The sequence below is a fragment of the Columba livia genome, chromosome 6 (genome assembly GCF_036013475.1).
Source record: "Columba livia isolate bColLiv1 breed racing homer chromosome 6, bColLiv1.pat.W.v2, whole genome shotgun sequence".
NCBI classification, from domain to species: domain Eukaryota; kingdom Metazoa; phylum Chordata; class Aves; order Columbiformes; family Columbidae; genus Columba; species Columba livia.
Genome location: NC_088607.1, coordinates 5,754,598 through 5,767,596, shown reverse-complemented (window position 1 = coordinate 5,767,596; position 12,999 = coordinate 5,754,598). Strand labels below are relative to the sequence as shown.

The following is a 12,999-nucleotide window of genomic DNA, read 5'->3' as shown; positions in this document are numbered from 1 at the left end:
ATAGCCCTTTGGCATATGGAATTTCCAGTAAAAACTTATCTCAAAGCCATTTTTGTCTGAATCTATATAGGAAAAGTCATCAGTAGGAAAGAAATAGAGAGAATGGACTGGAGCGTTTTCCTGGGGCAGCTGTTGGCACAGCATAGAGTACCAGAGGCTTGTAGCAATATTGCTGTTGAGGAAAAAAGCACTTTGCAAGTGTGTTTATTGGTCAGTCTAAAGCTCCTTAGCCGGTATATAGACTGAGCAAGTGACTTAAGATTTTGGCTGGCCTTGTGTATATTAAAAAGCACGTGTCATTCTCCCACTAATACGAACCAATCTCAACGTTTATGAAGCACGACTGTGGCAGGGACTGAACATCGCTCTGCTCCAAGAGTTGCTGTCATCCTTGGGTACATGCCAAAGTAAGCACGACTGGAGCAAAGGACAGTGACAGCTTTAACACTGTGTGTCTCAGAAACTATTGTGGCTGGGAAGAACGGAGGAATCCCAATAGCAGACCTTTCCTTTTTCCTTAGATTATAGCACTTCATTCACCATGAGCAAGCAACGATATAATTTCAGTTTGCTGACTATTGACTCAGCTGTTTCTCAAGATCCAGTTTATTGCTATTCACTATTCTTTTCTTTTTTCCTTTCTTTCTTTTAAGCCACTGATTTCTTATTTATAATAGGAACTGGCTTTCTGCTAGTAAATCTTAACCACCCTTTTCCTGCTGCAGACTCTTCTAAATGATAACATGTTTTCACAGAGAAATGACATAAGCTGAAAGGCTCGATTCCCTTCAGAATCTTTCCTTCTTTTCATGTCTCTGTAGGGTTTCATCCTCAACAAATCTTTTCTTGAGTTCCATGCTGCTGACATATGTAACTTTTGAAGACGGTTTTCTTGTCAGTGTCTCTGTGGCAGAGGGTTTTATGACAGTAATGTCAGAATGGATACTTTGTTAGGATTAAAGGTTTCAATTAGTGGGGTTTGTTTGTTTGTTTGTTTGTTTTTATTTTCTATGTGCAAATCATGGGCTGCTGTTTAATTTTGTCTTCCAAACTTTTAATCATTTAATTTTTTTTCTGTTTTCTTTAACAGTGTTACAGTTTCTCTGTGGGAGTCCAGTTCAGGATTCAGTAATAAAACCAAGTGAAGAATTAATTGCTTGGGCTCTGTCCCATACTATTGTTTGCCCTCTGACTCAATAGCTAAAAATCCTTAAAATGAGATAGGTGATGGGAACAGTTGTATTTGCGTGAGGTGAATAATCTCCAAGAGGGCTTTTCAAATTCCCTGCGATGCATCTTCAGGTTGTAACTGAGTGTAGCTTTTCTGAAACCAATTGTACACGAGCTGAGGATCTGCCCACAGATTTCTTATGTACCACGTCTTCACTAAATTCATTCCTGCTCAAGTATTCAAAGAGAATGAAATGACAGTACATGTAAAAAAATAGAAATATGAGAAAAGCAAATGAATATTTGCTTTCAAAGTTTGTAGAAAAGGGTTGGATTCTTTTCTGCAGCTTTGGCAGGTTCCAATACAGCTCTGGCAGTAATTATTCAGAGCAAAGATCTATTCTGTATGACAGAAAGAGAAACAGAAAATGCACATTATTCCCAGGGAGTCTTGACAGCTTATGCAATTAAATTGATTTCTGACATCTCTGGACAGTGGGAAAGGATAAAAATGAAGTTCATATTTGAAAGGCATGAATAGAAAGATGACTTCTTAAGATAGAAGAGCCAGCTTGTTTCCCAAGATGCCATGTAATTCTGCATCTGCCCCACGGTCACTGGTTAGGCAGGAGGTCATCTCAGATACTCACTCTAGATTCATGTCTTGTTTAAAATTGAAGCTTCTGTGTACTGTATTTCCACGTTGAATTAGTCCAGCTTCAGCTTCTAACTGTTCATCACAAAGCCAAGCAGAGAATGTTTCTGTATGTCAAAACTGCAGAGCTGCTGGATGCAGCTGGTCTGACCCCCTTGGCAAGGCTGGTGGCTCCAGACGTGGGGTTGGACCACTGGGGTCACCCAGATCCCCACTTGTTTTTTGGGACACAGCAGGATGTAGACGCACCCCAGGGTTTTCACTGCTCTCTCTCCCTGGTTACACAGTTTAATCATTGTCTTCTACAGTTCTTTTCAAAGCACAAAGGGCTGTTTTCTAAGACAATGCACGCACTGAAATTCAGCATTTCTGGTGCCTTTGTGTAATGGAGTTACTCTATTTTTTTTTAAGACCCCTGCTGAAACACTGCATGTGAGTTTTGCCAAATGGCTCACTGAGCTCCTTCCCACTTAGAGGCGCTTTCACGAAGGCATCATTTTACCACTGTCTGTCTGAGAGCTGAATGCAGATTTTATTGCGATCAGATTTCAGTTTCTGAAAATCAGTTCCGAACCTCCCAGCAGTAATGATTCCTTCAGCAAAGACTTTCATCAAGCAGTCTTTTGTAATATCAGGCAAGTTACCTACCCAAAGCAGAAAATTCCAGACATGGATACACAAAAAATATTTCCCATGCTGCTAACTGACAGAAAGTGGTTGCTCTAGTGCATCCTCAGTGGCACATTCTGGTGACAATTCTATGCTTAAATAATAGCTTGATTCCTCCTTCCTTCCTTCCCTTCCTTCCTTCCCTTCCTTCCTTCCCTTCCTTCCTTCCCTTCCTTCCTTCCCTCCCTTCCTTCCCTCCCTTCCTTCCCTCCCTTCCTTCCCTTCCTTCCTTCCCTTCCTTCCCTTCCTTCCCTTCCTTCCCTTCCTTCCCTTCCTTCCCTTCCTTCCCTTCCTTCCCTTCCTTCCCTTCCTTCCCTTCCTTCCCTTCCTTCCTTCCCTTCCTTCCCTTCCTTCCCTTCCTTCCCTTCCTTCCCTTCCTTCCCTTCCTTCCCTTCCTTCCCTTCCTTCCCTTCCTTCCCTTCCCTTCCTTCCCTTCCTTCCCTTCCCTTCCTTCCCTTCCTTCCTTCCCTTCCTTCCCTTCCTTCCCTTCCTTCCCTTCCTTCCCTTCCTTCCTTCCCTTCCTTCCCTTCCTTCCTTCCCTTCCTTCCCTTCCTCCATCCCTCCCTTCCTCCATCCCTCCCTTCCTTCATCCCTCCCTTCCTCCATCCCTCCCTTCCTTTCCTTTTTTCTTTCCTTTCTCCCTTCCTCCCTTTCTTTCTTTCTTCGATTAGGGGCATCAGTGGTTAAAACAAAAGCTTAATTCATGTCTATAATATTGCTATTCATTTCTGCACAGTCTCCTAGCATGATGTTCAGAAACAGGCAACCTTTATTGCTCCCCTTCTATGAGGCAGCAAATTGCTTATCGCTGAGATTGTCATGGCCTGGATGGAACTTGGTCAAACGAGGACAGCAGAATCATCATCAGCCCAGAAGTCCCACCTACCTGTGAACATCTGAGTACCAAGTGAGTAGCTGGCCACAAAGCTTTAAATCTCTGTAAGTAATTGCTTTCCCACAGCATTTTTTAGGGCAAAAACCCAGATATAACCTTGTGATTTTTTCCAGACTATTGCAGAATGAATTCCTGGTGTCTTGTCCTAATTCGAAATGCTCTCCCTGACCTCTCCATCCTGCTCCCATTTTATTCAACACCTCCTGTGCAGCTGGGATGGAGACTCAGGCTTCAACCCTGTTACATCTTCCCTGACTCAGCATCTCATAGGAGACCTTTGCAGTGTCTGCAGATGATGATGCAATAAGGTAACCAGATCAAGAGACTCTGAGCCAGCCCTGGGCCATGAAGTTACGATAGGGAGTACAAGGCATTAGCCAATACCATTCTCATCATCTCCAGAAACGTCTTTCTCTGAAGTGGTTTATCTGTACTCCAAACGGGATGAAGCCAAAAGGGGAGAGCTAGCTTGGAGGCATACACAGTGTGTACTTAATAAAAGGAAGCTTTCAAGAGAGGAATGTGTGAGCTAATGCAGTCCTAGAGCAAGAGCAACTCATGCTTCAACAGGTTATGTGCATTTTTGTGTCTGTGGCTGATAACTTGCCCCTACTTGCCAATGCGAATAATCTCCTGCTCAGTGAATGTTCTGCTCTTAGTGGTCAAGGGATTCAGCACTTCAATTAATCCTCCTAAGCTGTCAGACTGTAAGTTTCCTCACATGTGTGGGTTAGTGAGGTAGCATGTAAACATGTCTGTTTAGCACAAGGTCAGTTGATGTACAAGCTCCAGGTGGATGGTATAGGCATGACAGAAAATATTAAAAAAATGGATTGAAAACAAGACTAATTTCAAATAACAATGCGAGCCAAATCATCAGAGCATGTAATGATATTGTTGACACATAGCATCTTGAAGTGAAAATTGCTAAGGGAGGTTTTGGAATCATCACCAGGGAAGGTTTGTTTTTAAGGAAAACAAGGCACACATTTGACAGGAACAGCACAGGTTAATTGTCCAAGGCCAGATTAAATGACTGGCTTCTCTCTCATGATCTCTTACACTCTAGTTTCCTGTCTATGTAAAGTATTTTTGCTGTCTGTATAAAATACATTGTCTAGTTTAGCTTAAAAAGTGTTGCCTTTTGAGTTCCAGTTGGCATCCAGATATTCCAGTGTGTTCAGCCATAAACTCCTCCACACAGATTATACATCTGAATTATTAAAAGCTTTTGTTAAGAAGGGAAAAAGTGTGCTCCTGAGCTATCAGAAGGTTCAGGAGGTGAACAGCATTTCCTGCTTCTATAAATAACATGTTTGAAAACTAAAGCAGTTCATTACAACAGTCATTTGGAAGCTGCAGCTGGCAGCTATCACTTTTGGGGGAAAAATGGTTGTGGCTTTGACAGCAGCAAAATAACAGTGAATGTATGAGGTAGCTAACAGTGTTCATAAAGGTGTAATTCTGTCTTAAATTGAGTTTCCATTTGTTTTCAGCAGGCTTGCTGAAGAAAATGTTAAGGCACCAATGAAAATGTTCCCAAAGAAAGCTTTATATTGGAAGCAGAAGGAGGACGAAGAGGGGAGAGAAAAAGAATTCTGAGCACTCCAGGGTAATTCAGGCTGGAAGGGACCTGTGGAGAGCTCTAGTCCAACCTTCTGCTCTGAGTAGAGTCAGCTCTGCGACCACATAGGGTTGTGTGGAGCATCCTGCTGCCTGGTCTTGGAAACCTCTTATGGTGGAGACCTCACAGCCTCTTGGGGCAACCTGGGTAAAGATTGTCTAGCAAAATGTTAAGCCACTCAACTCCAGATATTTGAAACCATGAGACAAATGTGACCTTTCTGTGAGAAGACAGGGATGTACACAATTGGGAGGCAGAGATTTGTCACTAGGCCACTATCTATATTAGAAGAGTATTTGTCCAATCTGTCCTGATGGAGCTATTCTAAATAATATAAAATATTTCTGAGAGGTAACATGAGTAGGACTCTATTGGTTGGACCCTTGTTGGATAACATCAGACAGGAATTCTTGCTGGTGTTTTACTTTGCAGTATTTCATGTGGGGTCTTACCTGACAGAAATGGAGTCTGTCAGGTAGAGTAAGGAAAAGAGAAAAGCAGATTCATAGTGCCAGATGGAGTTTGTGGAGTCTAGTCCCTGTCTAGACCCAAAGAGCCTTCCTGGGCGCTTCAGGTGCCTTCACCATTGCAGAACAGCTGATCAGGGTTTCAGAGGCTTTAAGCCTGTCCTTTCTGTGACTACCAGCTAGGTCATGGACCTCACTGCCTGGTCTGCACGCAGGACACCAGAGGAAAGTTCTGCTATTTGTTTCACCTCCCATGCTGCAACGATGCAGCAAAGGACAGAAACTGCACTCAAGTTTCAACTTCGAGGGCTGAAAATAACTGAGGAACAGCAAAAACGTGGTCCTGAGCAGTGGTCTATAGAGCTTAAGCATTTGGCAAGCAGTGAGGTGATGTTTTGGTAGGATCCTCACACATTCCAGCTTAAGCATCTGTTTAACTGTTTGGCTGACCAAAGCCAAGAACTCTGAATATTGTGTAATCACATCTCATGTTGGTGCTTGTTAAAGTATGTATCTATTATTGATACTGGGTTTCTGGAAATACTTTGAGATCTGTTGATATGTCCCCAGGATTTTCTTTTTCCTTTCTTTCTCTATTTATTTATTTATTCTTCTTTTAGAATTTAGCTTAATAGATTGTATCCAAATATCAGTGTTTGTCACTGGGAATGTAGGAGGTAGGAATTTTGAGTTAAATTTTTGTTTATACTGACCTCTTTTGTGGCTTTAGGTGTAGCACGTATGCATCCAAAATATGATTTGCTTTTTAACAACTAGCAGTCATTAGGCTTTATGGTTATTGATTAATAATGGCTTTTTAATATAAAGTGTCACAAAGGGGTGGTATATTTTGATGCTCTTTTCTATTCATAGTAGCTACCAATTTTTATTATTCTTTACATAAAAATTAAATTAATGTATTTGTTTTGTGATGCTTGAAGAAAGACTGCTGAAAAGTCTAAATATCTACCAAGGTAATAGTTGTGTTTATGATTGATTTTTATCGGTAAAGTTTGACCAGCTTGGAATTGCGACTGCTGTTTTAAAATTGTTTTTCATATCAAAATGCTATTGCAACTGGAAAGTTTTAATTTTAAAGCATGTAAAGGAATAAGAGCAGGCTGCAAAAGTATGTACCCAGGTGAGTGGTCTTCACCTTTGCAATCCTGTTGTTCTGGGTGAGACTACGCATACAACTGAAGGTTGCAAGACTGGATTGAGAGTAAATACTTGATTTAATGGAATACTATTCTGAGTACTTTGAATGTCATTCAGGATAGTCCAAAGCATATTTATAATTTACTGGAAATGTTTGCTATTTCCAACTTATTTTTCTTTTTCTATTTGTAGTACTTGATGTATACTTACACTAGCCCAGTGTATAACAGATATTTTCCGCTTGTTTTGAACCCTTTTAGGTTAAGTAACCACAGGTAGAACATTATCTTAAAAAAAAAATAATCAAAACAAACTCCAAAATTTCCAGTTTTGTCATTTAAAAAGGCTAAGATCTCAAGATAAAATGAAAAATAGAAAACCTGAGGTTTAGTCTGAGACTCAAAACAGATTCTGACGTTTATGTTTGTACTTCCAATAAATCATTTTGAAGACCCTTATGGCAAAATCTAGGGGAAAATCTACATACTTAGAATGGCATGTGACTGGAATTTAAACACCTATACCAAGAAAGTGATCCAGATAGTTTGCGCTTTGCTCAGACTCTGAAAATCAAGTGTCTGGCACCTGGCCAGGCTGTCCCCATGGAGCTCTTGCCTCCTTCCAAGATGGCACCAGATCTGCTGTAGCTGTGGTCGGTGTTTCCAACACTCGCCTTTTCCAGGACTGACTTGTGACCTCAGCTGAGAGTTGGGTGAGCTGCTTTTTCTTGCCTCCGCAGCTCCCAGTTCTCCAAAAATTGGGCAGATCACTCCAGGCTTTTGACTATTTTATGCTGAGATATGGTCCATCTCTCATGTTGAAGCTGAATTACTGTGTAGCCAGGGACACGCCTCAGAGAGCTGAAGGGGAAGGCGGAGGCAATTGGGCTTGTGCAAAGGAGGTTTTGGGGTTACTTGTTTGGACCCCATCGCTGTTGTTTCTGTTTGGAATTTTCCAAAAGCTGCAACCATTGTGAGTTTCATGATTTTGCATCATGGCTTAGATAAGATATAGAGATATTTGTGCTGTGCAATCCGTCGTTAACAAAGGACCTGATTTCTGCAGATATATCTCCTAAATATTGTGTTTGCTGCCAGTAGTCCCACTGAAAAATCTTACTAGTGAGTATAGTATATGTATACATATTTTCTAATAAAATATTAGCACGACTTACTTGGTGGAAAAGGCACAGAATCAGACCCTTTACCTTCATCTAACTTGTAGAAGCCTCTGGAGATTTATCCTATTTTAACTGTGATGGTGAAAGCAAATTCACTGCTCATGCAGGTTGAGATATTATGGCTTATAAGGACATTGCTGACAATTTTTAGGGTTGCAGTAGAGTTGATGCCAGCATGGTTAGTTAAGACAATCTTGTTTTTAAGGTAAAGATTTGGATATGTTTTTACACAGTAACATCTCGAAAATGGAGGGGGGAAATATTACTTAGGATGACTCATAAAAGTGCTTTAAAAATGCTATTAAGATTTAAGGCATAATGTAGATCCTATAAATCTACTCTGCATTCTTTCACCAGGAATGAGTGACTTTTATGAAAACTAGGGCCTGTAAATCAAGAACCTAAATAAGGGGTGGGTTTTTTTGACATGTAAATACAGATTATGCATTAGCTGAGCCCTGACTTGCTGCCTCCTGGTTCCATGGGGGACGCACAAAGTAGACATTTATTATTCTGAGCAACAGTTTTGCCTTGTAAAAGCAGGTAAGCAAAAATATAGTTTAGCATTCCTCTAGGGAAGAACTTTATTTCTAGTGATTCGGGAGGGGGAATTGCTTGTTCTCTTGCTCAGTCCTGCTTTTCTGCTTCCCTGTTTGTTCATCTCTTGTGTAGGACTGGTGTGTATTTCTAAGGAGATGGCATCACTTCTGAAAGCGCTCCTGAAGCTCTCTAAACACAAATGTTAACGAGAAGGTTAAACCTCCCTGCACATGCAAGCAAGCATGCTCAGGCACACGTACACACACGTACACACCTTTTTCAGTGTACACAGGGAGCGTTTGCTCTGTTTCTGAAGTTGTTTTAAGAAGCAGCTTCCATGCCGAACAATCTTCCAAAACGCCATTAAACGTCCTTAGGAAATACCAACGGTTTCCATCGCGTTATCACAAATATACTTGACCATTTGCATCTTTGGCCTCGGCTTAATTTGTTTTCGCCTCGTACCCTTGTCTCCAGGCTGTAACTCATACGGTGCAATCTGGCACAGCGAATACTCCCCTGCCCCTCCAGCTGCTTATCGGAACCTGGAGCAGACCTGGCGCGTTCGCAGCAGCCAGCTTACTTAACCTTATCTGCTTTATGCTTCTATATTTAAACAAGGAGGGCTCTTTGTTGCTGAACTAATATAAAACATAACTTGACTGGATGCCTGACTTTTAAAGAAAGGGCATCTATCACTTTTATGTGGCATTTCAAAGAAGAAGGCATTTAATAACACTGAAAGACAAAGAAGGGAGTCTGTCTTAATGTACAACCAGCAGTCTAATGATTAACTTCTCTTAATACTTAATCAGTTTATGGTAGGGAAGAAAAACAACAGTGCTATGGAATTGATCAGTGTTGTGTTAAGGAGTTTGCTGTACTGTCTAAAATGATACAGAAAACATATACAGCTGGTGTACAGTAGTACATGATTAATTTCAAAAGAATACATGCAACCCATGTTCAAAAGCATTTAAAAGAGGAGGATGAGGAGGGTGACAGCAAGGATTCACCCTGCAGGAGAGAGCAGTGGATGTGGACCATAATGTCCTTGTGCACCTGAGATGATTGCACCGGGCTGTGCCACCTCCCCAGCCCCCCAAGACCAGTGTCCCGCTTGTCCCTGTCTCACTGCAGACTGGTGGGAGAGCTCCTGCTCAGCAGGGTAGGACAGTCAGGCAGCTGCCACCAGGCTGTGAAAGGAAAAGAACTATGGAATCATAAAATCATTTTCTTTGGAAGGGACCATCAAGATCATCGGTTCCAACCGTTACCCAACATTGGCACTAACCCATGTCCCTAAGAACATCATCTACATGTCTTTTAAACCCCTCCAGGGATGGTGACTCCACCACTTCCCCGGGCAGCCTGTTCCAATGCCTGACAACCCTTTCTGTGAAGAAATTTTTCCTAATATCCAATCTGAACCTCCCTTGGTGCAATTTGAGGACATTTCCTCTCAACCTATCCCTTGTAACTTGGGAGAAGAAGGACTGCTTCTACCCCTGTCGTGGTGGCATGAGGTGCTGCCTGTGTGGGAACTTCTAACTTGAGAATACAATGCGAATTTTATACTAATTTTAGCATGACTCTCTAAGCCAGCCTTATTGCAGATACTTCCTTGCACATATGCTGATTTATATTAGGTAATAGCCTCTTTCCTTTCTACCCCTACTTCCTGGAGAATTGAAAAGTTTATTTATTTTCTCTCTAACTGCTGCAGAAGTTGCAGATAATTCCATATTCAGCCTTCTAAGGTGGGTTTGGGCACTTCCTATCTCATAAGAGGAAAAAAATCCTGTCCAAGGTTTTTACATACGAAAAAAAACCCACAACATTTTGCAAATATAGTCTTAACGTACATCAGGCAAAAGTAGGGAAAAAACCCTAGGAACTTGTTACAGTGGGTGTGACTTTCATTTATGGTGATTTTATCTTTTTCTTCTTCTGAGAGTAAGCTTACACAAGACGGCTTTCCCATTGCCTCTATTTACATAAAATACAAATAGAAATAATATTTTCCTTTATTTGGCAGAAATGCTTTCTCTCCCTTTTTTATTTTTTCATTTTTCTAGTGAATTTCACAGCTTGATTGCTATGCCACAATGGTCCATAGAGTGTAATAGTGTGGAGTACAGTGGCTATTTCATTACTATCCCACTGGACTAGGGCACTGCATTTGTCTGTATTTGTGAGAAGAACCTGCTGAAGCTGTTCATATCTTGGCTTAAAAAAGAGAGAGCAGCAAAGTCGTCATTCCCTCTGCTCCTCCTCCAGAGGAAAAACACCTTCATATGCCCAGTTTCTTTTTATAAGAGCATACCGCAGATGAGGAAAACCATGATATTCTGACTTGCCAATGCATTTGCAGTTAGCTGAAAGAATTCTTATTTCTCATGAGGGTGGTCATCATATGTATTTTCAACTGAAATTATTTAAAATTGAGGTAGTTGTGATAAAAAGTAATTTTATTTGTCAACTCTAAGCAACTGCACGCAGTAACTTTGTGCCTGCAGTTTATAGTATCAGCAGCATTCAGCATACACCTTTCAATGTAGCCATGATCCTGGAAATTCAGTATGTACTGTTCTTTCAAAACAAATCAAAAACTTCAAGCCTGGGGATGGAGATCACTTAGCGGTGATTTGAAAGAGTGTTTCTCTGGGTGGATGAAATTGTGCACCTTCTGAGATCCGTTCGTGTCTCAAGTGAATCACGTGAATCACCCGAAAGGGCTGTTTGGACTTTTTTGCCATGATTTTCCTGGGAGGGGGTTCCAGCAATGTGCAGTCCTTGCTGCCATTTGAAATCACAACTTGGCTTTGGCCTGCTTTCCATTTTGGCCTCAACTTCTTAAGAGGCATCTGAACTTCCATGAACCCAGCCCATGCTCAGGACATGGGGCTCGGATTATTAAATACTTTTAAAATGTCTGTAACAGCTTTCTCCCAAAGACCTAAGGACACTTGAACACACTTGTGATTAACTGCACACTCTGCACCCTGTCCCAGTAGAAAACACCTGGGAAAGCCACATCGGCTCTGAATATACTTTCCCAACATGAGGACATGGTGGAGAGGGACCTGGACCGAAATCTCATTTAAAATACTTCGCATGGTTCAGAAGTTCTGCTTTCCAGGTCTACAATTTGAATGGCCCTTTTCTATAGCATGATGATTTAAATCACAACCACCACTTGCAAATTCTTGGAAAAATACAGATGTTATGTACATATATACGATATACAAACAAATCTGTCTGATGATCATGCAGTGAGATAAAGAACAGTCCCAGGCTTAGAGTATGGGTGTATGATGTAAAGACTTGGTTTTCAGAATTTTCTTTTCCCATTGTAGGATATTCGAGGGGGAGAAGAAAACAACTCTGACTCTCTGTTTCATACATATTTTCATTGCTTTATTAAACTGTTATTGTGCTTGAAACAAGGAAACCTTCCTACTGCAGCATATTACACAGAAAAATGCAGAGGAGCGAGCTCTACCCCAGTTTTTCAGAGCTGCATCTGTTCCACAGCCCAAACTTCAGGTGAGTTTGCTGTTTATGTAACTGGATTTTGTGTCTTTGAATAATCTGAAGGCAACTGTCAACACTGACCCTTTAAAGTCCTTTCAGTCTTTTGGCCACAGCTAAGCATAAAACCACAGAATTGCACAGCCAAAGCCTTCTGCCAGTTTTCCTATGTGGCTGGGGTTTTATAGCGATATCACACTTAGGTGTGACTGACAATTCATAAAAACCCAGGAGCTAGAGGTGGAAAAGACGGTTAGGTCACCAGCTCCATTTCCCTGCCAGGGTGGGATATGCCGCAGGTGTTTCTGCTCTAAGACTTACAGAAGTAGTGCTGTGCTGGTGCTGGTTGTTATTAATTACTGTATTTGTGAACCTAAGAATAAATCCTGGTGGTTCTGAGCACCAACTTATGGGAGTCTAAACAGCTCCATTCCTCCCAGACTTGGGACGTCAGAGTTTGAAACAGGAGCTCCTTTGGTCCAGGAGAGTAGAGGCCAATCCAGCACATGGATGAACTGTATTATTCACACAGGGTGTAGCTTCCATAGCTGGTGAGATTTAGACAGCTTAGCTGTACCCACTCAAGATGATAACTTAGTCTGGCCTTGCCCATCTTTAAGTCATAGAGGAATTTCCTTTTGCTACAGGGTAGTTAATTCACAGATAAGTGTGCCCTTTCTCTCCTTAATAGTGTAGTATTGTGCAAATCACTGAGGTCTTTCATTATGATATTTTCTGCAAAGGACATTACAAACTATTCCTTACTAGCTAGGTATTACAGCACTTTTCTTGAACTTGTAGAAGTTGCTACTTTTTCTTTTTCTTTTTTTTTTTTCCAAGTAAGAATGAAATTCTTTTACTATTTTATGAGACTCCTAATATATCTGACACAAAGAAAACTGAATTAAAGCAAATAGTAATTCAGTTTCTACCACAATACAAAATCCTGTTTGCTCTCTGATTGCACATCAAACGTTGACATTAACTAGCAGATATGCCACTTCCATGCCAGGGTTTCATTCTTGGAACATGAGATCAGTGTGATTCTGTGAAAATAAATATTAAAGACAACATGCTCGGTGAAGTGCTCAGCTCGTAAAGGCCCAG

General features: G+C 41.2%; 2 long non-coding RNA genes across 23 annotated transcripts in view; one reads left to right on the top strand and one right to left on the bottom strand.

Moving 5' to 3' along the window:
* The first annotated feature begins 3,038 nt into the window (after positions 1 to 3,038).
* Positions 3,039 to 12,999, top strand: part of LOC110361046 (uncharacterized) — an 80,577-nt gene continuing 70,616 nt past the window's right edge. For 6 of the 22 annotated variants that reach the window (XR_010473398.1, XR_010473397.1, XR_010473390.1 and 3 more), the window contains exons 1-2: positions 3,045 to 3,401; positions 3,503 to 11,907. This is a non-coding gene — a long non-coding RNA (uncharacterized LOC110361046). Of the gene's footprint in view, positions 3,402 to 3,502; positions 11,908 to 12,999 lie in introns of all 22 variants that reach the window. The other 16 variants (XR_010473395.1, XR_010473392.1, XR_010473385.1 and 13 more) reach the window with 6 other exon arrangements.
* Positions 11,757 to 12,999, bottom strand: part of LOC135579742 (uncharacterized) — a 6,507-nt gene continuing 5,264 nt past the window's right edge. Inside the window, exon 3 of the long non-coding RNA XR_010473406.1 lies at positions 11,757 to 12,938. This is a non-coding gene — a long non-coding RNA (uncharacterized LOC135579742). The remainder of the gene's footprint in view (positions 12,939 to 12,999) is intronic.